The 14559-nt window shown below is 34.3% G+C and overlaps 1 pseudogene; it reads right to left on the minus strand.

Annotated features, from left to right (window-relative positions):
• Positions 1-306: 306 nt before the first annotated feature.
• Positions 307-8768, minus strand: LOC134734802 (phosphoserine aminotransferase-like; annotated as a pseudogene).
• Between the last annotated feature and the right edge of the window lie 5791 nt (positions 8769-14559).

The following is a 14559-nucleotide window of genomic DNA, read 5'->3' on the forward strand; positions in this document are numbered from 1 at the left end:
TTTGCCTGGTACTCTTAAACCACTCCTCCAATGGTCAATGTTGACCTTGAATCAACAGCCGCTGAACACAGGAGACCCCAACAGATGTTTAGATTCAGCACCTAGAGGGCCCCACCTACCCTCTATGCTGTGTGTTCCCATGACTCCAGAAATAATTAATTGCAACTTGCATTATTAAGTCCACAGGCAAGTTGGAAATCTAACTAAAGTAGCAGCAAAGGCAAAACAAGCGGTAATTTGTTAGAAAAGCAACTAGAAGATTTCTTAAAATGCTTCCAGTTCAAGCCAGAATTAAGGTGAACATTAGGTCCCACCAGCTTTACAGAGCTGTAGATGTTTTGCTGTTGTTCTTTCAAAAAAGAAGAATCTACAATAAACATGTTCATTTGAGGAAAATACTGTGTTTGTTAACTTTTTGTAGCCATACCCAGGTTACTTTAAACTTTGTATGTTGTTCAAGAACAGAGTATATCCTGGTTAGGATGTGTTCACAGCTGATGCATCTCCAAAAAATTTTTCATGAAGGCGGCCAGCTTCTGAACATCTTCAATAGTGACAGCATTATACAGAGAGGCCCGGATGCCTCCCACAGACCTATACCCTTTCAAGGGCAACATATTAAGTTCAAGAGCTTTATCAAAAAGTCTTTTTTCTAAAGCATCATCTCCTTTGGCATTGCCAATGCAGAATGGAATATTAATCTTGCTTCTATTTTGGGGCTCCACTGGACATATGTAGAATTCTTGAGAATTATCAATAATCTCATAAATCATTTGAGATTTGATGGAGCTAAGCTTCTCCATGGCCGCGGCACCTCCATTGTTTTTAATCCACTCCAGGACCAAGCCCATGATTTAGATGCTGAAACATGGAGGGGTGTTGTACAAGGAGCTGTTTCCAGCCTGTACCTGGTATTCTAGGACCGAGGGGCACTCTCAGAGGGCAAACCCCAGCAGGTCATCACAGACAAGCACCACGGTGACCCCAGCAAAGCCAACATTCGTCTGGGCACCAGCAAAAATCACACCAAACTTGGACATCCGCTGGCTTGGACAGGAAGTTTGAGGACATATCACAAACCAGTACTGCTCCCTTGACATCGGGTGTAAAGTTAAACTCCACACCATGCACCATCTCATTTGTGCGGTGATACACGTAGGAGGCATCCGGTTTGAGGTTCCAGGTGCTTGGATCTGGAATTTTTGTATAACTCCCAAGTTTAGGGTGAGTGATATTTATAGTCCCAAACTTCTTGGCTGCTTCTGCGGCCTTAGCTGACCAAGCTCCTATCACCACATAGTCCGCACGTCTTCCTGCTTTCAAGCCAATCAGGTTTAAGGGGACAGCACCGAACTGGCCGGACCCACTTCCTTGCACAAGAATCACCTTATAGTTGTCTGGAACGGCTAGGAATTCCCACAGAAGATTCTCTGTACTGTTAATAATCTTGGCAACATCTGATGGCCTGTGACTTATTTCAAGAACACTAATGCCAACTCCTTTGTAGTCTAATAATTCCTTTTTTTAATCTCTAACAACACTGAGTGAGGCAGCTTGGCGGGACAGGCCCGAAGTTGACCACCTGCCTCGGGGTGTCCACGGTACGGCGGCGAGGGCAGCAAGTCAGCCAAGGAGGACTGAACACGTGAACGGCTAGCGTTCCTGTCTAGGTAATTCTTACAGATAAGTGGGTAAGTGAGTGGAAAACATAGACTTACAATGATTTGCCTGGTCTTCTAAGCAGACAACAAAGAAACAAATATATAAGTTTAATTAAAATCAAATTTATTTTAAAACTTACAGGTAACTCTGATTCTACACTGACCCAAGGTCTATTGAATGCTCTGTAGCTGTAAACTCTTTATCCTTTGAAGTCTTTCAGGGAATCAGTATAACAGTGGGCAAGTTGTTTCTTTCTGGGTATTTAAATGACACCCTATTGTCCTGAAAAAAAATTAATGATCCTTTTCAGTTGCCCATCTATTAGGCACCGTAGTAAAAAAAAAAAAATGATCTAAACACAAGCTTAGGGGTCAGGCAACTTGGAGTGTAGCTTTAACACCATTTTAAAGCCAATTTTGTGATTCTGAGTAATGTGGCAAAGCGATAGTTTTCAGTTCCTCAATTCTGTTGCTGGGAAAGAAATTGCTGGATAATTTAAAATAATATGTATCAATAATTATTACTTCATAATGGGAATATAATAATAATTACAACTATTTTCTATGATTTTTCTGTAAAGAAACTACCAGAGAATTCATGGTGAACCAATGGAAATTACTCTGTCTTTATTCTGTGGAAATTTTCTTTCCAAGTAGTGAGAATCAGTAAATGGCATTGGGTGCTCAATTTAAGTCTTGAGCAAACTGAAACACAGTCAAACAGCTAACAGATTTCCTTTGCATTAAAAAATATAAAAGACCAGAGAATTCAAAAGTAACCGTTTCCTAGACGGCCTACTTTCAGAAAGTGTGAAATTTAATGTTAGGTGCTAGAAATCCAGAAACTTTCTTATTCTACCTATAGGTGATTATATTATAAAAGTGCTACTAACATCCCCAGTTACACTTGTTTAACATAGCATCTTTCTAAAAGTACTTGAACAATAAGCAACATTTGAGAAAGCCACCACACAAATTCTATCCACAATGAAGGAACTCATACAGAGCCTTGGCCCTCTGAAAGCAACCAGAAATGAAGCCAAACAATCATATGCAACATACACCACAGTCATACCCTCAAGGAAAAAAAGAATGAAGCATTTAAAAGTCTCCTACAAATGACAGCAAATTCAAAAATAAGAAGCAACAGCTCTTTCACATGAGAAGGAATCAGTGCAAGATCTCCTGCAGTACAAAAAGAGTGTTTTGACGCCTTCAAAGGATCACAGTAGCTCTCTAGCAATAGATGCTAACAGGAATGAAAATTCTGAAATAACAGACAAAGAATTCAAAATATGGGTTGCAAGGAAAGTCAATGAGATACAAGAGGAAGTTGAAAACCAATACAAGAAAACCAGAAAAATTATTCAAGATATGAGAGATGAGATGGCTATATATTATATAGCAATTTTTATATATGTATAGATATATACATATATATCCATATATATATAAAGTGGCTATAAATATGTATGGATATATATATATATATATATATAATAGAAGTGTGGAATTTAAAAAATCACTAAAAGAATTGCAAAACACAATAGAAAGTTTTAAAAATAGACTAGACCAATCAGAAGAAAAAAATTCAGAGCTTGGAAACTGGTCTTTCAAATTAACAGTCAGAGGAAAAAAAAGTTTTTTGAAAGAACAAAGCCTTTGAGAAATATGGGATTATATAAAGCAACCAAATCTATGACTTATAGGCATTCTTGAGAAAGAAGCAAAAAACAAAAAACAAAAAGAAAACAAAACAAAAACTTGGAAAACATATTTGAGAGAATAATTTTGTATTTTTTTAACATGGTTACAAAGGTAAAAATCTGGATACAGGAAATTTAGAGAACACCTGCTAGATACTACACAAGATGAACATCACCAAAGCATATTCATAGTCATCAAGCTATCCAAGGTCAATGCTAAAGAAAAGATCTTTAAGACAGCTACGGAAGGTCAAATCTCCTATAAAGGAAATTCCATCAGACTAACAGCAGACTTCTCAGCAGAAACCTTGCAAACCAGTTTATATGCTGCTAAACTGAGTTTTATAAATGAAGGAGAAACGGCCTTTCCCAGACAAGCTAGAGGATAGATGCTAGAAAATTTGTCACCACTAGACTGAACCTACAAGAAATGTTCAAAGGAGTTCTGAACGTGAAAACAAAGGGATAATACTTGCTACCATAAAAGAACATGTAAGTACAAATTTACCAATCCTACAAAGCAATTAAATAAGTTACATTAAAAAGTAACTAGCTAAAAACATGATGACACAAAGAAAGCCTTACATATAACATACAAATATTAATTTTGAGCATAACTGACCTAAATTCTCCACTTATACAGATTGGCAAACTAAATTTAAAAAATGAGACCAAACCATTTGCTGCCTTCAGGAGATGCACCTAATGTGTACTGACACCCAGAGGTTCAAAGTAAAGGGGTGGAGAAAGATAGATCACACAAATGAAAAACAAAAAAGAGCAGAGGTTGCCATTCTTGTAATAGATAAAACAGACTTTAAACCCACAACAATAAACAGAACACACACACACACACACACACACACACAGAAGGATGTTATATGATGACATAGGGTTCACTTCAACAAGAAGATTAAATCAAAATCACACGAGTACATGGAAACTAAACAACTTGCTCCTGAATTACTTTGAGGGAATCAAAGAAATTAAGGTAGAAATCAAAAAATTATTTCAAATGAACATAGAAACACAACATATAAAATCCTGTGGCACACAGCAAAAGCATTGTTAAGAGGATAGTTCATAGTGCCAAATGCCTGAACAAAAACATAGAAATATCTTAAATTAATAAACTAATGCCTCACCTCAAGGAACTAGAAAAACAAGAGTAAACAAAATACTAAGCTAGCAGAAGAAAAGAAATAAAAAAGATCAGAGTGGAATTAAATTAAATTGATTTTAAAAATTATAAAACTATCAATGAAGGCTCAACAAAACAAAAAAGTTGTTCTTTGAAAGGTTAAACAAAATAAATAGAATGCTAGTTAGATAATCCAAGGAAAAAAGAGAAATAATCAAATAAGTACAACAGAAATGACAAATGTGTCATGGCAATTGATATTGCAAAAATATAAAAGATTCTCAGAGACTGCTACGAACACCTCTATGTATACAAACTAGAAAACCTGGAGGAAATTTATAAATAACTGAAAACATAACTCCCAAGATTGAATCAGGAAGAAATTGAAGTCTTGTGCAACCAGTAATGATTTATAAAATCAAATCAATAATGAAAAATCTACCAACCAAAAAAAGTTGAGGATCAGATGGATTCTGTGCTGAATTCTATCAGACATGTAAAGAAGAGCTGGTACCAATCTTACTGAAAGTATTCCAGGAAATCAGGGAGTAGGGATTCCTTTCTAACTCACTCTACAAAACTAGTACCACCCTGTTACCAAAATTTGGCAAGTATACAACAAAAAAAGAAAACTACAGGTTAACATCCCTGAGGAATATAGACACAAATATCCTCAAGAAAATACTAGCAAACTGAATCCAAGAGCACAGAAAAAAAGACAATTCGTCATGATCAAGTAGGTTTCTTTCCAGAAATACAGGAATGGTTCAACATCTGCAAGTCAATAAATGTGATTCACCACATAAACAAAATTAAAAACTAAAATCATATCATCTCAATGGATGCAGGAAAAATATTCAATAAAATCCAGTAGCCCTTCATAATAAGAACTCTCAAGTAACTAAGCATTGTAGGAACATACTGTAAGACAAACTTGCAGCCAACATCAAACTGAGTGGTGAAACATTGAAAGCATTCCTCAGAACTCGAGCAAGCCAAGGATGTCTACTCTCATCACTCCTATTTAACCATAGTACTGGAAGTCTTAGCCAGAAAAAATCTGATAATGAAAAGAAATAAAAGACACCCAAACTGAAAAAGAGGAAATAAAAGTGTCTCTGTTTGCTGACAACATGATCTTATATCTAAAAGACCCTAAAGTTTTCTTCGAAAGACTCCTTGACCTGACAAATAACTTTAGTAAAGTTTCAGGATACAAAATTAATGCATGACAATCAGGTGCCTTTCTGTATACCAACAATACTTAAGGTAAAAACCAAATCAAGAACTCAACCCTATTTGTAATAACTACACACACAAAACATAAAATACCTAGGAATACATTTTACCAAGGAAGTGAAAACCATTACAAGGAGAACAACAAAACTCTGATCAAATATTGTAGATGGCACAAACAAATAGAAAAATATCCCATGTTCATGGATTGGAAGAAGTAATATTGTTAAAATGAGTATAGAGCCCAAAACAATGTACAGATACAATGCAATTCCTATCAAATTACCAATGTCATTTTCACACAATTATAAAAACAATTCTAAAATTCGTATGAAACCAAAGGAAAGCCTAAGTAGCAAAGCAATCCTAAGCAAAAAGAATGAAGCCAGAGGCATCACATTACTTGACTTCAAACTATATGACAAGGCTATAGTAACAAAAACAGCATGATATTGGTACAAAAGAAGACACATAGATCAATGGAACAGAATAGAGAACTCAGATATAAAGCCACACACCTATAACCAACCGATTGTTGGCAAAGTTTACAAAAGTAAACAATGGGAAATGGGTACCCTATTCAATAAATGACATTGGGAAAGCTGGCTAGCTAATATGAAGTCAAACTGGACCCCTACCTCTCACCATATACAAATATTAACTCAAGATAGACTGAAGACATAAACATAAGATATGAAACTATGCAATTTCTAGAAGAAAATCTAATAAGAACTCTTCTAGATATTTGCCTAAGCAAAGAATTTATGACTAAGGCTAAAGGCAAATGCAACAATAAAAATGGACAAATGAGACCTAATTAAACTAAACTTTTGCACATAAAAAAATAGTCAACAGAGTAAACAGACAACCTACAGAATGGGAGAAAAAAATGCAAACTGTGCATCTGACAAAGACTAATATCCAGAATCTATGGGGGACTTAAACAAATCAACAAAAACCAAACAAATAACCCAATTACGAAGTGGGCAAACAGACACTTCTCAAAATAAGACATACAAGAGGACAACAAATATTAAAAGGTGCTCAACATAACTAAGCATCAGAGAAATGCAGATTAAAATCACAATGAGATTCTATTTCAGATCAGTCAGATTGGCTATTATTAAAAAGTCAAAAAATAACAGATATTGGCAAGGATGTGGAGAAAAGGGAAGATTTTATATACTGTTGGTAGGAATGTAAAGTAGTTCAATCTTTATAGAAAACAGTATGGAGATTTCACAGAGAAATAAATACAGAACTACCATTCAACCCAGCAATCCCACTATTCAATATCTATCCAAAAGAAAAGAAATTGTTTCATCAAAGAGACACCTGCCACTTGTATGTTTATCACAACACAATTCACAATAGCAAAATCATGGAATCAACCTAAGGGTCTATTAGTGGTTGATTGGAAAAAGAAATGCAGTATATGTATACCATGGAATACTATGCAGGCATAAAAATAAATGAAATTCTGTCTTTTGCAGCAACATATATGGAGTTTGAGACCATCATCCTAAATGAAATAAGTCAGAAACAGAAAATGAAATACTGCATGTTCTCAATTTACAAGTGAAAGCTAAACAATGGGTACACATAGACATAGAGATGGAAATAATAGACACTGGGAATCCCAAAAGGGGATACAGTGGTAGGGGGTAAAGGTTGAAAAACTACTTATTGGATACTGTGTTTACTATTTGGTTAATGGGTCCATGGGAAGCCCAAACCTCAGCATTACTCAATGTATTAACATAAAAAACCTGCACATGTACTCTCTGAATCAAAATAAAATAAAATAAGTAGCCTAGTCCTCTTAATTTAAATAGACTTCCATTTATAAAATAATTTAGATATTAAATTATGAGACTTTATAAAGCCAACAATAATAATCCTTCATTCATTTATAACATTATAGAGCTTGATTAAACTAATGACTTTCTTAGTCTTCAAAATATTTATATATGTGATATCTGGCTGAGTTTTTAGCATATGGTATTTGTTCAAAAAATGTTGCTTCCTATATTTCTGTTGTTTGTAGAGGAGGTTGAAAGAGGGAATAGAAGCGTGTAGAGAAATTAGCTTTATGGAAAATAATGTGTTCCACTTTGAATATTAGCATTCTTTCAAATCAAAACAAGGTAACGACTGATTAAATATTTGCAATCCCTGATTCTATGCAACATTCTTTAGAATAATAAATAATCATTATACAATTACTTGAAAATAGTGAAGACATTTTCTGTGACAATTTAAGACAGAAAATATTTGTTTAATAAGTTTGGAATACATAAGGCAAAGTTGCTATTTAAACTTCGATTAACCCAATATTCCTTTACTATGAAAATATTTACGAAGCATACACTATGTGCCAGAGAGTTTTCTAGATTCTAGGGGTGTAGAAACAAACGAGAGATAGGGCTTCTTATCTTCTAGAGCTCACCTTTTAGTAAGAGGACATTAAATACATAAACATATAAACAAAATAACAAGATAAGGTCAGCAAATACAAAAAAAGATGTTTATGAAAATTTGACAAATGCTGCTGGATGCCTATTCATTATCCATCTTTTATTGCTAATAGAATATTGCTATTGTTCAATGTGGCAAAAAAAACTATTTTTAAGTGTTCTTTTTGGCAATGTGATGCAGTTCTGAACAATAAAATGTGAGAAGACTTGAAATTTCTGGGAGAGTTTCATTCCTTTCACAGGTATATCCCCTTCTTTGCTGTTTACTTCCTCCTGACTAGAATGTGGAAGTGATGTCTGATGCTGGGTGGCCACACTGTGATTATGTGAAAAAGACAGGACAAGGACCTTGAGTTAACTTTACCAATTGCCTACATATCTCTTAGGTGTGAGAAAAATAAAATTATAACTCATTTAAGCTACTCTTTGATGAACATTTCAGACAAATGGGAATCCTACTTTCTACAGAAAATGATGGTGTATGACTAATATACTGGATAGTTAGGAAAGGCTTTACTGGTAGTTTAACATGACAAGAAGTGATCATGACCATAAAAAAAATACTATATAGGAAAAAACATTCTAGACAGACAGAAGACCTAATATGAGACCATGTGTCAGTCATGAGCTTTCCCAATGTGGCAAAATTGTCACGAATTATGGAGAAGTTACCTGTGATTATAAGTAGGTGGGTTGGTGACACTGCCCAGTAAGTGTATCAATGATGACTGGGTTTTTGAAGGAGGTGGGTAAAGCAATAATATGGAGAGGGATAGTAAGTGAGAAAAAGAATGGTTACTTCTTTGGAGAAATATTGCTTAGTGTGGGTAACCAGGCCACAGACCAGATGAACTCAGCCTGCAGAACAACTTAGTTTGCTAGCCCTGACCACCTGCATATATAATACATATTACCAATTACTCTACTACTGGCAAATTGGTAATGTATTTCTTTTAATGTGAGTAGGCAGGGGGTATTTGACATATTCTCCTTCTTCAAATACAAAGTCAAATATATCATTTTCTATTTGAAAGTGGCCTATATTCTAGAAATTTTATTTTCAAAAGGACACTATATTTATGTTTATTTATGAATACAAACAAATCTAATATCTAAGATCTGAAGATGAGATATCTGAAATTTCAAAAAACATGAAAATCTAAATGAAAATGAAAAACCCACACATAAGTGAAACTCCATTGATACTGTTTTGTTAATGATTGATGTAATATTATATTTAAGCTATTACAAATTATACTTATGTGACTGTACTCTTATTGAACTGAGCCTATATTCTTTAGATTCAAATAAACATAAATCCAGAGAAAAACAGGTATTAGGTACTGGAAACAACACACAATTTGATGTTAAGAAATTCTAGATTTGGTGGTGTGGAAGAAATAGCATGCTAATGCTAAGAGAGTTTATGAATTACAGCAGTTAGCATGATCTTAATGAAATTTTGGAGCAATTAAACAAAATATAATCATTGATGATACCTAAATTTTAAAACAACAAATCCTTGTATGTTTTCCATTAACATTTGCAAAACTTCCAACTTTGTTGAATACCAAGCCTTATAATTATTCATTCACCATAATTATTAGTTGGCATTTAAGTTAAAATAAATGTTTCTTGCAAATTTAAACGTTATATGTTATTGTTTTACTTTTAATATGAAAAGCTACTCTTTTCCCATTTCCTGAAGTAAAGCTTTACCAAGTGATTTATAAATGCAATTTGTTTTTAAATAAAAGTACAGTGGTACAATGATAGAAATTCTTATAACTCGAAGCTTTTAATTAAAACCTAAAATATGTGTGTCACTGTTAAAGAAATTAAAATTTCCAGAGCCTTAATAAGAAAAACTATTTGTTAAGGGGTCCTGAAGCAATTGTGCTTTTGAAGATAAGGCCTGAAACAACTTCGTTCTGGCATTTGTTTTTACTCTACTTAGCATTTCAGTTCTGTGTTCACAGAAATTTTCTCTATTCTTTGTATGGGAAAGCACCAAGGGTGTATCTGCCTGGAAGGGAGGAACTTTTGCAAAAACCTAGGAAACTAAAAAGGGGTCAAATAGAAATGTGGAGAGTTGCCCCCGAAACCTCCAAAAAGACATGAGTTTTTTTTTTGTTGTTGTTGTTGTTTTAAAGAATCCTAAGGGATTTATCTTTGGGGGGATTCATGCATTAAACTGTAGTATAAGAGGAATGATTTTGTATGGACCCATCAGGGGTGTAGTGTAACCAGCAGTACTAACAGGGGCTTTATAGTGCAATAACCTGCCAGGAGTGGATGAACAGCTGGGGAACAGTTTGATTCACAGATACTTCCATGTTGGTAGAAGGCCTGTGGTGAAATTTGTGGATGTTTTACAAATAAGAAATCCATTGCCATTCCAGCTGTGCATCCTCAAGCTGCAGATAATAGTGAAGGGTTCTTATGCCAAATGCCCCCAGAACTAAAATGAAATTGCTTGTATAACACACAGCCCTTACTAGATAATAACTCTTCATCTGTCAATATTTGAAGCCAAGGTTTTTTATTTAACATCACAGTGAACGGGTAAACTACCTGAGATGCAAACAGGAACCCTTCATTACACTTACATGTCTGCCTTACCTTCCTTATTTATCAGGTTTGGTTCTGAATATACATATGCAGAGATCCCCACTAATCCTGAGACTCATCCCTTAGCAATTTGTTAAGGCTTAGGGCCTCAGTATAGATTTTCTTCACTGAATAAAGCTGTGTGGAAATGTAGACTACGCCAGTTAAATGAGTCCAGCAAGACATAACCAAGCAGTACGAAACCATTATGATGTTGAGGATCTGGTGGTAATTCTGAATTATTCATTAACCTTCATCCTTTTACTCAGCTGATATGTGGTGTCATCTGATGTTACTTTTATTGCAAACTGGAAAATTGTTCCAAAATACAATTCTTGCTTTTTTTTTTTTTTTTTGACAGAATCTCGCTGTGTCACCTGGCTGGAGTGCAGTGGCACGATCTTGGCTCACTGCAACCTCCACCTCCCAGATTCAGGGGATTCTCCTGCCTTAGCCTCCTGAGTAGCTGGGACTACAGGTGCGTGCCACCACACCCAGCTAATTTTGTACTTTTAGTAGAGACGGGGTTTCACCACGTTGGCCAGGATGGTCTCGATCTCTTGACCTCGTGATCCGCCTGCCTTGGCCTCCCAAAGTGCTGGGGTTACAGGTGTGAGCTACTGCGCCTGGCCAAGTCTTATTTTTTGTTGTTTTTGTTGTTTTATTTTGTTTTTTAAAAAATCCTTTCCTCATATATATGCTAAATTTTAAAAAATATGCTCAGTCCATAATATAAATTTAAGGATATTTCATTTTTATTTATCATTTAGAAATTTTGGATGATTTATTCCATATGAAGCCATAAAAAGGGAGGAGTTGGGGATCCGGGCACTTTGAGTTGAGTCAGTGACTTGTAAAGCAAAAGTCATCTGCAAAAATACTGTTAATTTTAAAAGGCTTGTAAATCATGCTAATGTTTGTATTCATTCTCATAAACAATATCAAAACGTGACAAAATTATATAAGTGATGATAGTTTTTAAAGGTAATGAATAATTTTAATATCATATTCTATTGTTTTCTACAATTGAACTGCAAAAAATTGATTTCTTTTTGAAACATTTATTACTTTAGCTTTACCCATGTACTCACAGGTGCATTAATCAATGGATGTTATTACTTGTATCCAGGAAGGCAATTTGATCATTTAAGGGTAACTTATTTTACTTGGGGTTAATTTGTAGGCAGCTCTAGAGCTCTGGGGCTTTAAGAAGTTAGTGAAGGCAACAAAATGAAAATTAACAGCTTTTGCCCTGTATAGCTATATTACATGGCAGAAATTGTACAAAGTAGCAATAAAAGTTCACTGCAAACCCTAAAATGGACTTAGCTTGGGGAGTGTCATTGGGCTTTGGGTGTCATTGTCACCACTGGAGGCTATTTTTATGTAAACAGATCACAGGAAGTCTGTAAATCCAAAACACATGAGTAAAATAATCTTCCTGGAAGCGATTGTGTATGATTGCCTATGTCTAAAAAATAATGATGCGCTGTCATTTTAAAATGCAAGTGCTTTGCAGACTCCAAGATATGTGTGTGTGTGCATATGCGCATATATATATGCGCATATGCACACAGAAATTTGTGTCTCACTTCCACTCTGAGAAGTAAATGGTTCACCTTCCATTATTCCCATTTTAAGGTTGAGGATATGTGGTCCACAAAAGTTAAATGGCTATTAAATGATGAGGTTAGTTAGTTCTGGCAAAATCACCGATGGACCCACGAGAGTTAGTTGTACCTTCTCGGGCATAGAAATAGGAAGCCTAACATAGAGGCCATTGAAATTATTCAAAATACTATAGAATTAATCAGAACTTGAGCAAAGACTGTACTGCAAAAGACAAAAAATAGTGAAGAGTTAGAAAGGACAAGCTTTGGTGGCTGATTGGGCAAGAGTGAAATTAAAAATGAAAATGACTCAGAATTTTAAGTCATTGACACCGATAATAAGAATGTGCAATTTTTTAAGGTTAACTTTTACTTTGAGATGAATTCAGACTTAAAAAAGAGTTGTAAACATAGTATAGAGTTTCCATATTCCCTTTACCTAGGTTGCACTAATTAACATCTTACATAACTATAGTGCAGTTATCAAAACTAAGAAGTATCATGTTATAATATCATATAGGTTCAGAGTACAATTTAAAAATCACTTCTAATTCTAAGAACCAAAAAAACATAGTGTGAGAATATGTAATCAACGGATGCCAACATCGAGATGAATCATATGTTGATATTATCTGACAAGATATTGAAACAGCTTCCTACCCTGGAGTCATACTCTAATTTTTTCTATTTTCCTCCCTTTCTGATCCTTTATCCCACTTTCTTTTTCTTCCTCTTCCTTCTCCCTCTTCTTTGTCAAATAGAGGATTGAGTTATTATCACTGATCCATAAAAAAAAAAAAAAAAAAAAAAAAAAAAAAGATATTGAAACAGCTTCAATAAGCAATTACAAATTCTTTTTATACAAGTGAAAAAATTAAAAATCTGCAAATAAATAGGAGTTAGAAGTAGATGGAAATTATAGAACTAAAAGATCTAATAACTGAAAAAAATTACAGAATGGGCTCAATATTAAAATGGAGATGAAAGGACATAAAAACCAATGAACTGGAGAATAGATGAAGATAATTTACCCAATGTGGAAAACAAACCAAAAAAAAGTACTTAAAATGATCTGTTGGACAATCCCAAATGGCTAAATTGATATCACTGCAGTCACAAAAGGAGAGAAGAGTGCTTGAAGTATTTGAAAAGTATTTTAAGCAATAATGGCTGAAAACTTCCCTAATTTGCAGAGAGGCATAAACCTGCAGTTTCAAAAAGCTGAGCCAATTCCAAATAGGATAAACAAACACATCCATGTAAATACACGTCATAACTAAATTCCTGAAAACTAAGAACAAAAAAAACATATTGAAAGCAGCCATAGAGAAACAACACAGTAATTATGTACTAACATTGATTTGAATTACAGAGTATTTCTCATTCAAAATCATGAAGACCAAAAGCAAATAACATATTTTATTAAATACTGAGAGAAGTGAACAACGACGCATTTTATATCCAGCAAAAATATCACTCAGAATTAATGAGAAATAAATACATTCTCAGACAAAGAAAAATTAACAGAATCCTTTGCCAGCAAATTTATCCTTAACAAGTGGCTAAAGGAAGTTCTCTAAGCAGAAAACAAACAGAAACAGAAGAAAGCTCGAAACTTCTAAAATGGAAAAAGAATATCAAAATTCATAAAAATAAACTAAATAATAGATGATCTTCCTTTTCATGAGTTTCTTAAATCATAATTGATGGTTGAAGCAAAAATTACAATACCATTTGATGTGATGCCCTATGTATGTGGAAGAAATACTTAAGACAACTCTTTTTTTCAAAAGTGGAGAGGGTAAAGAAACACAAATGGGACTAAGATTTCTATACTTCACTCACTCAAAATGCTAAAACATTGATAAATAATAGAGTACAACAAATTATGTTTGTATATTGTAATACCTAAAGCAACCACTAAAACAAACTACCTATAAAATGGCATAACGAGGTACTATAAATAAAACAAGATATAATCCTAGAAAATGTTCAGGCTTCCCACAGGAGTCTAAGAAAAAAGAAACGGAAGAACAAGAAACGAAAGAAGCACACAGAAAACAACAGATTGCCAGTAGATGTGACTTGAAAAAGGTAACGGAAGAGACCCTTGTGGTG

This window comes from Symphalangus syndactylus, chromosome 12, assembly GCF_028878055.3.
Source record: "Symphalangus syndactylus isolate Jambi chromosome 12, NHGRI_mSymSyn1-v2.1_pri, whole genome shotgun sequence".
Lineage (NCBI taxonomy): Eukaryota > Metazoa > Chordata > Mammalia > Primates > Hylobatidae > Symphalangus > Symphalangus syndactylus.